At 45.1% G+C, this 17,360-nt stretch overlaps 2 protein-coding genes across 2 annotated transcripts in view; both read left to right on the forward strand.

Annotated features, from left to right (window-relative positions):
* Positions 1–3,898: 3,898 nt before the first annotated feature.
* The window catches only part of BDKRB1 (bradykinin receptor B1), a 60,863-nt gene continuing 47,401 nt past the window's right edge, over positions 3,899–17,360 (forward strand). Inside the window, exon 1 of the mRNA XM_007669361.4 lies at positions 3,899–4,004. The gene's annotated coding sequence lies outside the window, so the exon portion shown is untranslated. The remainder of the gene's footprint in view (positions 4,005–17,360) is intronic.
* The window catches only part of BDKRB2 (bradykinin receptor B2), a 40,054-nt gene continuing 26,632 nt past the window's right edge, over positions 3,939–17,360 (forward strand). The window contains exon 1 of the mRNA XM_001511921.5: positions 3,939–4,004. The gene's annotated coding sequence lies outside the window, so the exon portion shown is untranslated. The remainder of the gene's footprint in view (positions 4,005–17,360) is intronic.

Consider the following 17,360-nt stretch of genomic DNA (forward strand, 5'->3'; position numbering starts at 1 on the left):
CAAATTAGAAATAGCCCTTCGGATTTATTACAGTTTATCATTAAGCCAGGAATGATGACAAAAGTCAAGCAAATAGAAAACATGTAGAATTTATGGATATTTTCCTGCCCACTCATTAGGGTAGCATCGGTGGCTTAGTGGAAAGAGTGAGAGCCCGGGAGTCAGAGGCTCTGACACTTGCCTTCTATATGACCTTGGGCAAATCACTTAACTTCCCTGTGCCTCAGTTCCCTCATCTGCTAAATGGGGATTCAATAGCTGTTCTCCCTCCTATTTAGACTGTGAACCCCTTTTGGGAATTCATTATCTTGCATCTACCATAGCTCTTAGTTCAGTGCTTGGACCCTTAATACTTATCTTCATCATCATTATCATGAGTCCTTACTGTATGCTGAGCATGTACAAGGAGCTAGGGAGAATGTGGCCCCCGTCATTGAGGAGGAGCTTACAGTCTAATGGAACAACCATTCAACTTCTTTCTTCCCTTTCCACCAAGAGACCCACATTACCTAAATTCATCTGAGAGAAGAGTGTTCTCTGCCCCTCTACCCGATTCTCTCCTTATCACCCGATTACCTGTGGATGAAGTAAATATGTCCATAGAGGCACTGATGCTAAAAGTGGCACTGGCATGTTAATGCTGCCATTTTTTTTGGTTAGTGTGAAAAAAGAAAATTAATACGGATGAACAAAAAGAACATGGGATTGGGAATCCGGACACGCAGTTTCCAATTCCAACTCTGTCAATGGGCTGCTGTATGATCTCGGGCAAGTCACTTAACCTCTCTAGCCCTCTGGCTCTGTACGCAGTAAGTGATCAATAAATACCATAAATACCACTTATACAAACCCAGTGGTGTTCTGTATATAAACCGACCAGTTGTGAATGCCAGTCACAGAAAGTCACCTGTGTGTATTTGGTAGAAAACAGCCATCTTTTGGAGAGTTTGGAAAAGGGTGCAAAATGGACTCCGTAAGCCCCAGTTTTGCCTTTGATTTCAGGGGAGGGGAAAATGGTGTAGTGGATAGAGCACGGGACTGGGAGTCAGAAGGTCATGGGTTCTAATCCGGGCTCTGCCACTTGTCTGCTTTGTGAACTTGGGCAAGTCATTTCACTTCTCTGGGCCTCAGTTACCTTATCCATAAAATGGGGAATGAGACTGTGAGCCCCATGTGGGACAGAGACTGTGTCCATCTCAATTTGCTTGCATCCACCCCAGAGCTTAGTTCAGCACCTGGCACGTAATAAGTGCTTAACAAATACCATAGTTATTATTATTATCATTGTTATGTGCGGTTTTCCATCCTAGTTGGAAGGTTTGTTAACACAGAGAAATATTTAAAAACAGTTGAAACACCAACTGAATTAAAAATGGATTTTTCCTCAGTGAACTGAACAAAAAAAAGTGTTCCATGCACATGATAAGGACAGAAAGGCAGAGGATCCCATTCAGGTCATCGCTGAAGAGGTAGGTAAACGATCAAACCTAGGAATGTAATCAAATGCAGCTCAAATCCAGTAAAGTCATCAACCAATGCCGTCAAAACCCAGCTGGGATGGTTTAGTCATGACCTGCGGCTTATATGGGGGCTGGGAAGTTGCCCACGCATCAGCCACGCATTACTGCTTTTTGGCAAATAATAATAATAACAATAATGATGGCATGTATTAAGCACTTACTATGTGCAAAGCACTGTTCTAAGCGCTGGGGAGGATACAAGGTGATCAGGTTGTCCCACGTGGGGCTCACAGTCTTCATCCCCATTTTACAGATGAGGTAACTGAGGCACAGAGAAGTGAAGTGACTTGCCCAAAGTCACACAGCTGACAAGCGGCAGAGCTGGGATTTGAACTCATGACCTCTGACTCCCAAGCCCGGGCTCTTTCCACTGAGCCACACTGCTTCTCGTAGGAACGCTTAGAATGTTACATTACTTAAATACTCCTCATTGGAAAGGAAAGATTAGGGGTGGAATGTTACAGTTCTGTTAATTTAGCTAGTTGGATTGGAGTTTCCGCCATTAACCAAAATCCCTTCCTGGCCAAACGGCCCCAGGTTTTCCAGACATCCACAGTCCCACCTCCAAAGCTGCAGTTACACATTTACTCACCTCTTTCATTCAGCCCTCCTTCCCCACTTGGACTGTGAACCCCACATGGGACAGAGGCTGTGTCCAGCTTGATTGTGTTCTGCACACAGTAAGCGCTCAATAAATACAACTGAATGAACAAATGAATCTACTCTAGCACTTAGCACAGTGCTTGGTTTATAGGAATCGCAGAACAAATACCCTCTACACTGTAAGCGCCTTGTGGGCAGAGACCGTCTACCAACTCCGTTGTACTGTCTTCTCCCAAGCACTTAGTACAGTGCTCTGAACCTAGTAAGTACGCAGCCAATACTATTGATTGACCACAACTACCAAAACAATAATTACTATTATTATTACCAATTGCTATTATTATTTTTAAAGGTATTTGTTAATAGCTACGTGCCAAGCCGCTGTTCTAAGCGCTGGGGATAGATTCAAGCTAATCAGGTTGGACACGGTCTATGTCCCACACTAGGCTCACAGTCTTGATCCCTATTTTACAGATGAGTTCCCCGACGCCCAGAAAAGTGACATGACCTGCCCAAGGTCACCCAGCGGACAAGTGGCGGAGCTGGGATTAGAACCCAGGTCCTTCTGACTCCTGGGCCGAAGCTCTATCCACTAAGCCACATGAGTTCACTGGAACTTTGTTACTGGGAGAAGATTCCAAACTTGACAATTTTTTTTTGTTTGTTTTTTGAAGACATAAGACACTTGGCAGGCTCCGGAATTCCACTGGAAGTTCTCTATGCTGTTTATTATCACTAGACTTTCTCCCTATCTCAGAAATGCTCCTGTAAACTCCGATGGGCTACACAAAGTTAATGGCTGCAGATTTCCAGTGAATAGAAACAGTTCTAGGTCACGTTAAGCTGGGTCTGGGAAAGGAGTATCATCTAAACTGCAAGCTCTTTGTAGGCAGGGAACTTGTCTACCAACTCTAATGTTGGTATTTGTTAAGCGCTTACTATGCAGAGCGCTGTTCTAAGCGCTGGGGTAGATACAGGGTAATCAGGTTGTCCCACGTGAGGCTCACAGTTAATCCTCATTTTACAGATGAAGTAACTGAGGCACAGAGACGTGAAGTGACTTGCCCACAGTCACGCAGCTGCCAAGTGGCAGAGCCGGGAGTCAAACCCATGACATCTGACTCCCAAGCCCGGGCTCTTGCACTCTCTCATTACTTAGTACAGTGCTCTGCACACAGTATGTGCTCAATAAAGATCACTGATTGATCGAGCAGTATTTTAAGAGTTTTTTCAAGGAGGACATTCCAGGCTCCAGCTAGTTGTGTAAAGACTTTGATAAATGCATTAACTCAACTTAAATTCTGTTCTGTGCTCATTAATTATACAAGTGACTTTAAGTACCTTTAAACAGTGAGCACAGATAGGATCCTTGAATATTGCCTCTAATGAATTCGCTAATGTCTGGAATTCGCAAAGCATTTGTGACTTTGCGGGCAACTTCTGAATAAATATTTCATATCTCCAGGAAACCTTTTCCAAGATGCATGACAGAGTTCCACCCTGCAAAGAAGTGTGTATGGAAGCAAATTAAAAGAATTCTCTTTTTGCACCTGAATCGAATGCGCCCTTCTGGATGTTCTATTCCCCGGGTGACTCACAAAGCACGGATCACTCTGACTTCTTGAATCAGTATCAGTGGCTTCAAATTGAACTGGTGCCAGTTTTTGTTCTTGAACAGGATTAGAGGTCAGTGGGTGGAGTAGAGTTAGAGAAATATAGCTAGGAGCTGATTACATCACCATCAATAGAAAGATGAGCCGATCCTTGGATTCGGACTGCCACTTCGAAGCGGAAGTTGGAATCAAAGCAAGGTCGGGGGAGAGCTGTTGAAAACTTTTATATGTTCCCGACCTGAGCCGTGTGGGACTGGTTCCTAGGAAGGTATGTGACTTACTCTCTGTCTCTTTCTCTCCCTCTTCTTTCCTCTTTTCCTTTTAGAGTGGTAGAAAAAACTCTCACTATTCAAAAGCATCTGCCTTCCTTTCACACTAGGAGTAGTTCCAGAGAGCAAGGGGAGTGTAAGCAGGAGTCGCTGCCCTAAAAACACTCCGGCTTTCTCCTTTGGAGAGGGGCGTGGAGCTTCAGCCGGGATCATTCCTTCTTGGACTGCCCGCTTTCCCCCAACCCTCTTCCCAGTGGCCTAAAGGACCACGTTCTGTCAAGTTACTTTCGTTCAGCAAAATAGCACTTTAAGAAAAACTTTCTGAGAGAGTGAATAGATGGAGAGGACACGATTTAGTTTTTAGTTCACTGGTTCACTCTAGTGCGTTTTATCGAGCGTGGGGGTGAGGGGATGAAGAGAAGCAGCCCCACATGGTACTGGCTTTAAACCTCTTTCTGTTAAAGCTGGGAACAGGTTGAGGGTGGAGAATGGGAGAGTCAGTGTATTCCCTGCCTGCTCTTCCCGCATGTCAGGATAGAAATGTCAGGGAAGCAGCGTGGCTCGGTGGAAAGAGCACGGGCTTGGGAGTCAGAGGTCATGAGTTTGAATCCCTGCTCTGCCACTTGTCAGCTGTGTGACTGTGGGCAAGTCACTTCACTTCTCTGGGCCTCAGTTCCCTCATCTGTAAAATGGGGATTAACTGTGAGCCTCATGTGGGACAACTTGATTACCCTGTATCTATTCCAGCGCTTAGAACAGTGCTCTGCACATAGTAAGCACTTAACAAATACCAACATTATTATTATTATTATTATTAGATAACCTCAGGCACTGAGCTGTTATATCCCACTCTGCTTCAAGAGGGAGTGAGGAGAGTGGCCTGGGCTAGATGTATCCCTGGGCCACATGGACACCCCCTCAATCAGACTGGGCCCGGGCTCGGGATGCAGAGGCTTGGAAGGGGTTCTTTCCCCTCATGTGGCATCTTGGCCGGACCCCCCGGCGTCCTGTCCAGTTCTGGAATTCCCGGCTCCGTCACTCGTCCGCCGCGTAACCTTGGGCAAGTCACAACTTCTTTGTGCCTCAGTTACCTCATCTGTAAATTGGGGATTAAGACTGTGAACCCCATGTGGGACAGGGAGTGTGTCCAACTAGATTATCTTTTATCTACCGCAGTGCTTAGTTCAGTGCCTGACACCTAGTAAGTCCTTAAGAAATGTGACAAGTATTATCATTATTATTATTATTATTAACTTCTTCGTGCCTCAGTGGCCTCATCTTTTAAATGATTAAGGCTGTGACCCCTATGTGGAACAAGGACTGTGTCCAACCTGATTATCTTGTTTTTAGCCCAGCGCTTAGTTTAGGGCCTGGCATACGGGAAGTGCTTAAATATAAAAAAAGGGATTCTCTTCAGGGACTCAGTTAGGGGGGATGGGGGTGCAATGAGAGATACAGAAAAAAGACAAAGATCAGCACGGGAAAGGGGGAAGACAGGAGGGAGACCGTGGAACAGAATAGAGAAATACAGAAAGGAGGAAAAGAGCAATAGCTGACGAGAGGCAAAAATAAACCAGGAGCAAACCAGGACAAAGGGAAGAAATGGAGCCAATAGCAAGATGGTTTCCAGGCAATGGAAAATACCTGGGAGAAGGGGAGAGGAAAGAAGATGAACAGAGAGAAATGCAGAGATGGGGGAAGTGGACGATGAGAAGAGGCAACAGATGCAAAATCCACAAGAGAATGGGGAAACGGTATGGGGAGGGAGAGTGGAAACGAACAGGTGTGAGTAGAGGAGAGGCAGAAAGTTGCAGAAACCAGTACTAGGAGGGCCACTGTGCAGACTGGTGAGGATTTGAAACGACCCACAGGTCTTCGGCCTCTTGGTTTTTTAATATTACCCCTAATAGAAAGCTCCACCCAGTGGTCTAACATAATGAACTTGGATTTCTTTTTCAAACTCAGAGGAGAAAGCACTGATTGTATCTTTTGCAAAACTATCGTTCCTGCTACAAGGGTGACGGATAGATGAGTATCGACCAGCAGCAATTTACAGCATAAATCAAAAACAGAGGAACAACACAAGCTTTGTTTAACAGTGCCAGTAGCTTCATCTATCTCCCCCTGCTTAATTTCTTCTGGGTGTTCAACTTGACTTTATCCAGTGCCATTTGTCATTACTGTTTTTATAACACAGTGGTGGGAAACCTAAGAGTTTCCAGTGTAAAGAACTGAATTTAGAGAAAAACAAGTTAATGCCGATAACGTCTCTGGGCCTCCGCAGCCCTGGCACTGTAATGATCAGAAAAGATCAGTCGCGTACGCACACAGGGAGAGTGTCTGAAGATGTTAGAACTGCTATCAAGTGCATTTGAAATCAAGCATCCACCTGAGACGTTTCTTCTCATGGGAAAGAACTGGCTTGGAATTAGGAAGGGTTATTTACCCTTTGGAATGAAAGTGCCAGATCCAGCAGAAACCATCCATCCTTCCTTGTAATTTGGAAAGTGGTGACAGCATTTCATTTGCCCAAGATCCATGAAGATTTGCTAGTGCCTAGCTCAGAGATAGGATGCTGCGAGGTGGTTTCAAAAACACTTAAACCTGACGTATGCTTGTCAAATTTAATAATGCACATGAACTGAGGTGTAGGAGGGAAACAGAACAGGTAGGTGGAAAGAGCACGGGCCTGGGAATCTGTAGACTCAGACTATAAACCTGGCTCTGCCCCTTGCCTGCTCTGTGTCCTTGAGCAAATCACTTAACCTCTCTGTGCCTACACACTAGTACTAAATAAATACCTTTGATTAATTGATACTAGAACGCTCGCAACCACCCTAAGCATTTTTGTTACTGAAGGATTGACTCACAATAATAATAATAATGGTAGTTGATAAGCACTTACTATGTGCCAAGCACTGTTCTAAGCACTGGGGTAGATACAAGATAATCAGGTTGTCCCACGTCGGGGGGGGGGTCACAGTCTTAATCCCCAGTCTTAATCCCCAATCCACGGTCTTAGAGAAGCAGCGTGGCTCAGTGAAAAGAGTCCGGGCTTGGGAGTCAGAGGTCATGGGTTTGAATCCCGACTCTGCCACTTGTCAGCTGTGTGACTGTGGGCAAATCACTACACTTGTCTGTGCCTCAGTGACCTCATCTGTAAAATGGGGATTAACTGTGAGCCTCACGTGGGACAACCTGATCACCCTGTATCTACCCCAGCGCTTAGAACAGTGCTCTGCACATAGTAAGCGCTTAACAAATACCAACAGTATTATTAATCCCCATTTTGCACATGAGGTAACTGAGGCAGAGAGAAGTTAAGTGACTTGCCCAAAGTGGTAGAGTTAGAATTAGAACCCATGACCTCTGACTCTCAAGCTCATGTTCTTTCCACTAAGCCATGCTGCTTCTCTCTGTATGTATCCCTTTTTTCCTTCTTACCTATGATTTATTTTGGTATCTGTCTCCCCAGCTAGATTGTAAATTCCTTGGGAGCAAGGACCCTCCCCCATCATATCTGACAGACCACCACTCTCCCCACCTTCAAAGCCTTCTTAAAATCACATCTCCAGAAAGTCTCCCCGAAATAAACCCTCACTTCCACTACTCTCTCTGCCTTCTATGTCACCCTCGCATTTTCGATTTGCCTTTTCTTCCCCCACCCTCAGCATCACAGCACTAATATTCATATCCATAATTGATTTTAATGTCTTTCTCCCCCTCTAGGCTTGCAAGCAGGGAAAGTGTCTACCATCTCTGTTATATTGTACTCTCCCAAGTGCTTATTACGGTGCTCCGCACACAGTAACCATTCAATAAATGCAGTTGATTGACTGATTACTAACCCCAAAGTGCGCTCACTAGAGCTTAGTACAGTATTCTGTACATAGTAGGTACTCAATACATACTACTGATGGACTGAAGATTTTGATGACCACTTCCCCCGAGAGGCAAACCTCTAAAGGTTTGGAAAATAAGAAATATTTATTAGAAAAAAAAAAAACCATGGATGATCCACTCTGGGTTAGCTATAGCAGTTTTCCAAGGAAGAGGGAACCATTTTCTGTCTCTGACCTGTTTTTAATCATAAAGATGGTATTTGTTAAGTGCTTACTATGTGCCAAGCACTGTTAATAATGTTGGTATTTGTTAAGCGCTTACTATGTGCCGAGCACTGTTCTAAGTGCTGGGGTAGACACGGGAATCAAGTTGTCCCACGTGGAGCTCACAGTCTTCATCCCCAATTTACAGATGAGGGAACTGAGGCACCAAGAAGTGAAGTGACTTGCCCACAGTCACACAGCTGACAAGTGGCCTAGCCGGAATTCGAACTCGTGACCTCTGACTCCAAAGCCCGGGCTCTTTTCCACTGAGCCACGCTCACTGGAATATAGTAGGTTTAGTCTGTGAGAGTTTGACATAGAGTGACTGTCCTGCTGGAAGAGATGCTGACAAAACTAGCAAATTTGGGCTTCTCAATCAATCCGTGGTGTTTATTGAGTTCCTACCTCATGCCAAATACTGGGAGCTTGACCTAGTGGAAAGAGCGCAGTCCTGGGACACAGAGGACCTGGGTTCTAGTCTCAGCTCTGCTCCTTTCTTGATGCGTGACCTTGGGCAAGTCACTTAACTTCTCTGATCCTCCATTCCCTCATCTCTAAAATGGGAATTAAATACCTGTTCCGCCTCCTACTTAGATTGTGAATCCATATTCAATCATTCATTCATTCAGTCATATTTATTGAGAGATTACTGTGTGCAGAACACTACACTAAGCACTTGGGAGAGTTCAATATAACAATCAATAGACATGGTCCCTGTCCACAGTCTAGCAGGGAGGAGAGGGGGACAGAGAGGAAAGCATCCTACCTGCCTGATTATCCTGTATCTAACCCAATACAGTGTGTTGTATGAAAAGGCTTAACAAATACCATCATTATTATTGGGAGATCACAAGAGTAGGAAGGCACCCAAGGTGTTTACTCATTTAATGGAGTTAATTTTGAAGAGTTTATTAATTTACTAATGTAAATGACAATGATTTACAAACCGTGCAAGCAAGAAGAGGACATAGCAGAGAGTTCTACACACTTGAGTCAAGGAAAAAAAACTTCTCTGTTTCACAACATAGTCAAGGGAAGGCATCCCAGACTCCCTCTACACCAAGGCCCGTGCTGTTCAGTGGAGTCAGGATGAAGGGAAGGAGCCAGAGGAACAGGGAAGAACCTATGAGAAGTCACTACTGTAGAGGCAGAAGCTGCCGACACAAAGGACGGGTCTAAACTTAGTCCTGTGGAAGCTCAGAAAGGTGGGACCAGATATCTATTTGGAGAAAAGATTTCTCCTGAAGGAAATGAGGGTTTGGAGCAGAAAACATTGCTTTTCAGTTGTTTATGCCAGATTCCTATGTTGAGCCCCTAGTGAAGTAGCTTAAAGCAAGCACACGTACACAGACATACACACATTTTCTCTCTTTCTGTATGTGTGTCTCTCTCTACCCTTTCTCTCTCAAACCAACATAGCATCCACTGGCTTTGATTCCATCTAGGATCCAAAGGGGAATCATTAGCCTCTCATCTAGGAGCGATCCCGACGAAAAGGGACCCTGCATTTGGCTTCCTGCAAAGAATGCAAAACACATTTTTGTTGTTTTGTTTTGTTTTAGGGGTATTGGTTAAGCACTTACTATGAACCAGACTTCATACTAAACTCTGAGGTAGATATGAGATAACTGGGCTGGACACAGCTCCTGTCTCACATAGGAGTCACAGACTTAATCCCCATTTTACAGATGAGGTAACAGGCACAAGGAAATAAAGTGACTTGCCCAAGGCCACACAACTGACAAGTGACAGAGCTGGGATTAGAACTCAGGTCCTCTGTATCCCAGGTTCGTGGTCTCTCAGTTGCGCATGTTGTTTACAGTTGTGCATGTCTGGGAGAAGTGATCTCTGCTTACCTCTTCTGATCCACCGCATTTCAGTGTCAAGCAAAAAAAGCTCCTGAGAACAAAATGTTCTCTAAATTGTTTGTCCTACTGGTTTGTTCATTTGGGTCATCATCTCCTCCCGCCCCTCCCACAGTAAACTGTAAACTGCTTGAGCTTGATTTCTCTCTCCTCAGCTCCCAGAACAGAGCTTGGCTCTATTGAATGTGATATGAATTTACCGGGAAACCCTAACGGTTCTTGTTGGCACCCAAGTCTTAGACTGTGAGCTCACTCTGGGTAGGGGATGGGTCTGTTTGTTGCTATGTTATACTCTCCCAAGTGCTTAGTAAAGTGCTTTGCACACAGTAAGCGCTCACTAAATTCGATTGAATGAACAAATCAGTGGCATAAGGCCTGCAAAACCAGTTCACCAGTTTCCTAACTCTGCGGTGGCTCAGCCACCTTCCCACTGACGTCCCCGCTGGTGTTTTCTGGTCCGTCAGCATTGATTATCACCAATCTCCAGTTGCGGCAGCCTTGGATACAGCCTTCAGGGAGGCAAGGGGGTGGGAGAGCCCTGAGAGAAGCCCGCAGTCTAGGTTTTCCAGGGAATATGGAGCAGTCAGGCAATCAAATTTATTGAGTGCTTAATATGTGCAGAGCACTGTACTAAGCACTGGGGAGAGTACAGTACAATAAATACATTCCCTGCCTATAACAAACTTACAGTCTAGAGGAAAACTCTTATAAGATTTCCCACCTAGTCCCCTCTTTCCACCCAAGGGAATGCTCCCCGGGTGAGCAGGCATCCTCTCCACGAAGAGCAGCCCCCTGCAGCTGAGTAAATCCTCTCCTAGAGGGGAGGGGTCAGCAACCTGTTTTGCACGGGAGATAGTGTCAGTTAAAAGAGGGGTTTTCCGGTGGAAAATTCTCACGTCCATCCTCATGGAGCAACCAACCTTTGAAACTAATGGAGCACTGATCCAGCGTCGGAGCCCACCCTACTTCTGCTGATGCCAACACACCCTCCTGATCGGCCAAGAGCATCTCAGTCTTGTCCAGCCTACGGTCGTTCTCCTGCTCTCCCGCTAACCAGATATTGTCCTGGAGAGACTCGTGGTAGTACCCAAAGTCCAGGAAGTCCTGCCACAGCAGAGGGAAGGAAGCAACTCAAAGCACCTAACCTTCTGGGCACTGGTTGTTAAACTGGCTAACTCCTGGGTCACTAAGGAGATACACCCAAGGATGTGTTCTCCTGGCCAAAAATCCTTGTCCGCATAATACATCATGTTTGTTCATTCCTAGCAGCGTGGCTCAGTGGAAAGAGCCTGGGCTTGGGAGTCAGAGGTCATGGGTTCAAACCCCGGCTCTGCCGCTTGTCACCTGTGTGACTTTGAGCCAGTCACTTCACTTCTCGGTGCCTCAGGTCCCTCATCTGTAAAATGGGGATGAAGACTGTGAGCCTCACGTGGGGCAATCTGATTACCCTGTATCTCCCCCAGCGATTAGAACGGTGCTCTGCACATAGTAAGTGCTTAACAAATACCAACATTAAATTTATAGTGTGAGTGAAAGGGCAATTGGTCATGGTTGAGCTACTGAGAATTGCATGGGTTCAGGATACACATATATACACTCATTCATTCGGTCGCATTTATTAAATACTTATTGTGTGCAGAGCACTGTCCTAAGCACTTAGGAATATTCAATACAACAATAAATAGCAACGTTCCCTGCCCGCAATGAGCTCACAGTATGGGGGGTGGCAGGAAGAGGGGGGAGACAGACATCAGCACAAATACATAAAATTACTGATATATACATTAGTGCTGTAGGGCTGGGAAGGGAGGGAAGGGCAAAGGGAACAAGTCAGAGCTGGTCAGAAGGGTGTGGGAGATGAGGAAAAGTGAGGCTCAGTCTGGAAAGGTCTTTGGGAGGAGATGTGCCTTTTGAAGTGGAGGAGAGCAATTGTCCGTGGCATTTGAGGAGGGAGGGTGTTCCAGGCCAGAGGCAGACATGGGTCAGGGGTCGGATTGAAGCACACTGAGGTTAGCACCAGAGGAGGGAAGTGTGCCGGCTGGGTTGTAGGAGAGAAGCTAGGTGAGGAAGGAGGGGCAAAGTATATTTATTTATTTATTTAAAGTACTATTGGTTTTATCCTGAGCAGAGTTAGCCGTGGACTCAGATGACCCCCTAGTAGCTATGTGACGCAGCTCAGTAGATCCAGATAGAGATGTGTGGTATTTGTTAAGTACTTTTATATGTCAAGCACTGCGCTAAGGGGGAAACAGAAGCTAATCCAGTTGAACACAATCCCCATTTTGCGTGGGGCTCACAGTCTAAGTAGGAGGGCTAACAGGTTTGAATCCCCATTTTACAGTTGAGGGACCTGAGGCCTAGAGGAGTAGGTGACTTGCCCAAGATCCCTCAAAAGGCAAGGTAATAAGAAGAAGAAGAAGAGCTGTGGTATTTGTTAAGTGCTTACTATGTGCCGGGCTCTGGGGTGGATACAAGTCAATCAGGTAGGACACAGTCCCTCTGCCAATGGGGCTCACGGTCTCAATACTCATTTTACAGATGAGGTAACTGAGGTCCAGAGAAGTGTAGTGCCTTGCCCAAGATCACAGAGCAGACATGGGGCAGAGCTGGGATTAGAACCCATGACCTTCTGGCTCCCGGGACTGTGCTCTATCCCCTTGACCGTGCTGACTCTAAGCTCTCTTATATTGTACTCTTCCAAGAACTTAGTACAGACCCCTGCATACAGTAAGTGTTCAATAAATATAACTAGTGGTTGATTAAACTGCAGAACAGGGATTAGAACCCTGGTCCTTCCGACTCTGAGGTGGTACTCCACATGATGCTTCAAACATCCTGGCAAATCACCACCTGCACACCGAGGAATTTGTTCTACCAGGTGACTAAGAGAATGCCAGTTTCAATAAAGTGACTGCCTTCTGGGTGAAGAAATGTGGGTCTGGAATTTTGAATACCAATTCTTAAGGCTGGATTAATCGATCAATTGTATTTACTGAGCGCTTACTATGTGCAGAGCCCCATACTAAGCTCTTGGGAGCTCTTTGTGGGAATGTATCTGTTTATTGTTGGATTGTACTCCCCCAAGCACTTAGTACAGCGTTCTACACACGGTAAGCACTCAATAAATATGATCAAATGAAGATAATGCAACAGAATTAGCAGGCACACTCCCTGCCCATATCGAGCATTAGCTAATAGGTTCTAAGTGCCACTGAGCCTCAACAGTAATCAGTGAATCAATCAGTGGTATTAATTTAGCATGTACCGCGTGCAGAGAACTGCTCTAAGCCCTTGGGAGCTTACAATATAATGAAGTTGGAGGAATCAATGAATCAGTGGTGTTTATTGAGTGCTTACTATATGCAGAGCACCATAGTAAGTGCTTGGGAGAGTTCAGTACAACAAATGGCCAAGACTGATTCCCCAAAAGCGTTTTAGCGAAAAGGCGTGTCAGAAACCTGCATCATGGCAGAACTGAGTTAATTATACAGTTGTAAGTTAAGGTTCCTTACATCCAAAATAAACAGGAACTTACTGTCCATGCAACATCCTATGAGGCTGAGGGAAAAACTCTCATTAAATATCATTATATCATTACCTGTTGCCAAATTGTACTTTCCAAGTGCTTAGTACAGTGCTCTGCACACGGTAAGCGCTCAATAAATGTGATTGAATCATTATTACTACTACTACGGCATAGCCTACCTTACTGTCTTCCTTGCATAGGGAGGTGAGCTTAGTTCACAGTGGGGAGGAAGGATTGAGTGCAGATCACCCTTTCCCCCCGGTGCCGTTACTCATTTTTGGGGCCGAAGCCCCACCCTTGATGGGTAAGCCCTGTCTTTGAAGTAGCAGACCAGGGAGCAGGGAAGCTCATACAAAATGGGCAAAGATTCGGTCATCAGTGGCCCAAGCGCTTAGTACAGTGCTCTGCACGCTCAATAAATACTACTGAATGAATGAATGAACTAAAGATTCTACTCCTTTCTCAACTGATCTCAATGTGCCGCATGTGGCAGCCTGTAAGGAAACCTATAAATTTCCCCCAGTTTGAAGCAGATATAAGCTGTGCTCTGAGAGAGCTTTAGACTTCTTTAGGTTTGCCTTACTGGGGTCACATCTGCCTTTTAAAGTCATATCACCTCCAAGTGGTCTTCCCCAGTAAACCCTCTTTTCCCCGGCTCCCTCTCTCTCTCACGTTATATATGCAATTGGATCTGTGACCTGTGAGCATTTGGGATTCACCCCACCTTCAGCTCCACAGCATTTATGTTCACATCCAAAATCCACTTATTATTATTGTCTCCCTTTCTAGACTATAAGATCACTGTGGAGAAGGAATGTATCGATCAACCCAAGAATAATAAATATTAATGATGGCATTTGTGCAAGGTACTGTTCTAAGCGCTGGGGAGGATACAAGGTGATCACACGGGCTCACAGTCTTAATCCCCATTTTACAGATGGGGTAACTGAGGCACAGAGAAGTTAAGAAGTGCTTAGTACGGTGCTCTGCACACTTCTTCAAATACCATGGAGTAATTCCCGACCCATAGCGAATCCATGGACACACCCTCTTCCCAACGTCCCATCTTCTGTCATAAAGTCGTTCTGGTACGTGTATCCGTAGGGTGTTCTTGGTAAATATGCGGTGGTGGTTTATCATTGCCTTCTTCCATTCAGTAAAAGTTTGAGTCTCTGCTGTTGTCTTTGACCGGTTACGTTAACTTGATCATCCGCCTTTGACCCTTTCCCATGCCGCTGCTGCCCAGCACAGATGAATCAACTTTGTCTGCCGCTTCGGCTTATGGATAAACCTAAATGGCATAGTTCTGAGCTTCGTCAGTGTGTGCAAACTGCCACGATAAGGCATTGATTCATAGGAGAGGCTCTGCACACAGTAAGCACTCAGTAAATACTATTGGTTGATTGTTTTATTGATTAAAGATAGAGGGATGGGGGTGCACAGAGGAATGAAGTTGTTTGTGAGTCAGTGCCAAAATTAGTACGCCAAATGCCCTCCCCCAAATCCTAGATCCCCACCACCACCCTCGCCACACATATACACACACACTCACCCTGCTTCTAGTCTACTCTTTCCAACACTTACTTCGCGCTAATCAAAGGTGCTTACACGGATGTGCCTTGGAAAATGATTTCAAATTTTTAAACTTCTTATTAAGTTTTATTTATTAATTTATTATTAAATAACGCTGTTGGGGAATCACTGTAAATTATTAAATATTATAGTATTTATTGAGCACTTACTGTGCGCAAAGCACTATACTAAGCACTTAGGAGAGTATAAAGCACTTGGGAGAATACAAACTTCCTGCCATATGTGTTTTTGAATTCTCACTATAAACGTGACGTTAATCTTGTGAATATGTGTATTTACCCAGAATATAAATATCCGTAGGAGGGGGCTTTTTTTCCTTGAGTTAGCCTAGTTATTTCCATTTTGAGCATCTGTTTGGCTCTCAGGGTATGATTCTCCAGTCTCTTTAGAAAATGCTTACATCAAGGCAGGGAAGTGGGGTTTTTTTACCCACCTCTGGAGAGGTTGGAAAAAATGTGTCCATTCGAGTTTCCTTGGCTCAGAGGTTGTTTCCAGTTTTTCTTTGGCCTGGGACCTTCAGAACCGGCAGAAGAACACGATAAGGTTCAATAAGAGGCCTCCCCTGACTAAGTCCTCATTTCCCCTACTCTCCCTTCTTTCTGTGCACCTTATATGCTTGGATCTGCAGCCTTTAAGCAGTGATAGTTATTCAGGTCCAGAGCCCTTAAGTACATATAATAATAATAATGTTGGTTTTTGTTAAGCGCTTACTACGTGCAGAGCACTGTTCTAAGCGCTGGGGTAGATACAGGGGAATGAGGTTGTCCCACATGAGGCTCACAGTCTTCATCCCCATTTTACAGATGAGGTAACTGAGGCACAGAGAAGTGAAGTGACTTGCCCACAGTCACACAGCTGACAAGGGGCAGAGTCGGGATTAGAACCCATGACCTCTGACTCCCAAGCCCGGGCTCTTTCCACTGAGCCACGCTGCTTCTCTGCATATCCTTTTACTCTCCCATTCTATCTGTAATTTATTTAAATGTCCATCTACCCCTCTAGACTGTACACTTCTTGCGGGTGGGGATCGTGCCTACTAATTCTATTTTATTGTACTCTCCTAAATGTTTGGTGTTCAGTGTCCTGCCCAAAGTAAGTGCTCCGTGAATATGATGATTGAGTCAACAGAAATAACCTGGAACCTCGAATGGTTCAATTCCACATAAATCCCTAGCGCTCCCCAAAACATAGAGATGCTCACACGCATAGGCAAAACTCACTTTCAAAGCTTTGGCTCTCATTTGCCAAGATCACCCCTACCCAACCATGATATGGAAGAGCAGGATTTGAAGCACCATTCCAAAGTTATTTCTAATCACTAGATTGTCGACTCCTCTCTAGACTGTAAACTCCTTGAGGGCAGGGCTCGTGTCTACCGACTCTATTGTACTGTACTCTCCTAAGCGCTTAATCCAGTACATCTAGTAAGTATTCAATAAGTAACATCTGCTGATTATCCCCAGTGGGTGCCCAATTTACAAGATGTCTCCATTCTTTATACTCCCTCCTCAGGCTGTCACAGGAGAGATTCAGATAAAAACTACTGACAAATTAATTTTACGCCAGGGCTTTTCCCTGGAGGTTGGCAGGGCTTTTTAATCCACCAGCCTGGCTCCAGAATGATCCTCCTCCTGGAAAATGTCAAAGCACCCGGTGAATAACTACTGTCTCTAGCCAATTTAATGTCCAAACAGGATTATGTTCAAGGGGCCTCCTTCATATTGTTTTGGGGCAGGGGTTTTGAATCTGGATTATCAGGGCACCGTGTTATTCAACATGAAGCCGGAACCAGACGGACTCATATTTTACCACTGGAAAGGCCAGTGTTTTGTAGAAAAGATCACAGTGTCCTAATGTCCTCTGCTCAGGGTTGCTGCTTCATTTCTTTGGGGTGGGAGGGGGCGGGGGGGCCGGAGGGGTGAGAGGGCTTATTTTTTTTTTCTTCTTTCTTATCCTTCTTATGCCACTCAGCCAAGTGGTCCTGGGGCACTGTATTGAGAAGCCTTAGCAAAAGAGGAGAGTCAGGCTGGTGCCTGTTGGATAAAGCTCAGAAACCCTTCAACAAATTGCCTTTATAAAAGAAACTCTGTCTTTTAGTGGGTTAAAATTAGCGATCAATAAGTTACTGACCTTAATCAAGGACGGAATTGTATTTACTGAGCTCTTAAGGTACTAGGATCTTGGGAGACTACAATACTAGTTTTGGTCGACACCTTCCCTCTCCAAGCGGAGGTCAGAGGGTCTGTGGCACTCTGGAAACCACAG

The sequence above is a fragment of the Ornithorhynchus anatinus genome, chromosome 1, assembly GCF_004115215.2.
Source record: "Ornithorhynchus anatinus isolate Pmale09 chromosome 1, mOrnAna1.pri.v4, whole genome shotgun sequence".
Taxonomy (NCBI): Eukaryota; Metazoa; Chordata; class Mammalia; order Monotremata; family Ornithorhynchidae; genus Ornithorhynchus; species Ornithorhynchus anatinus.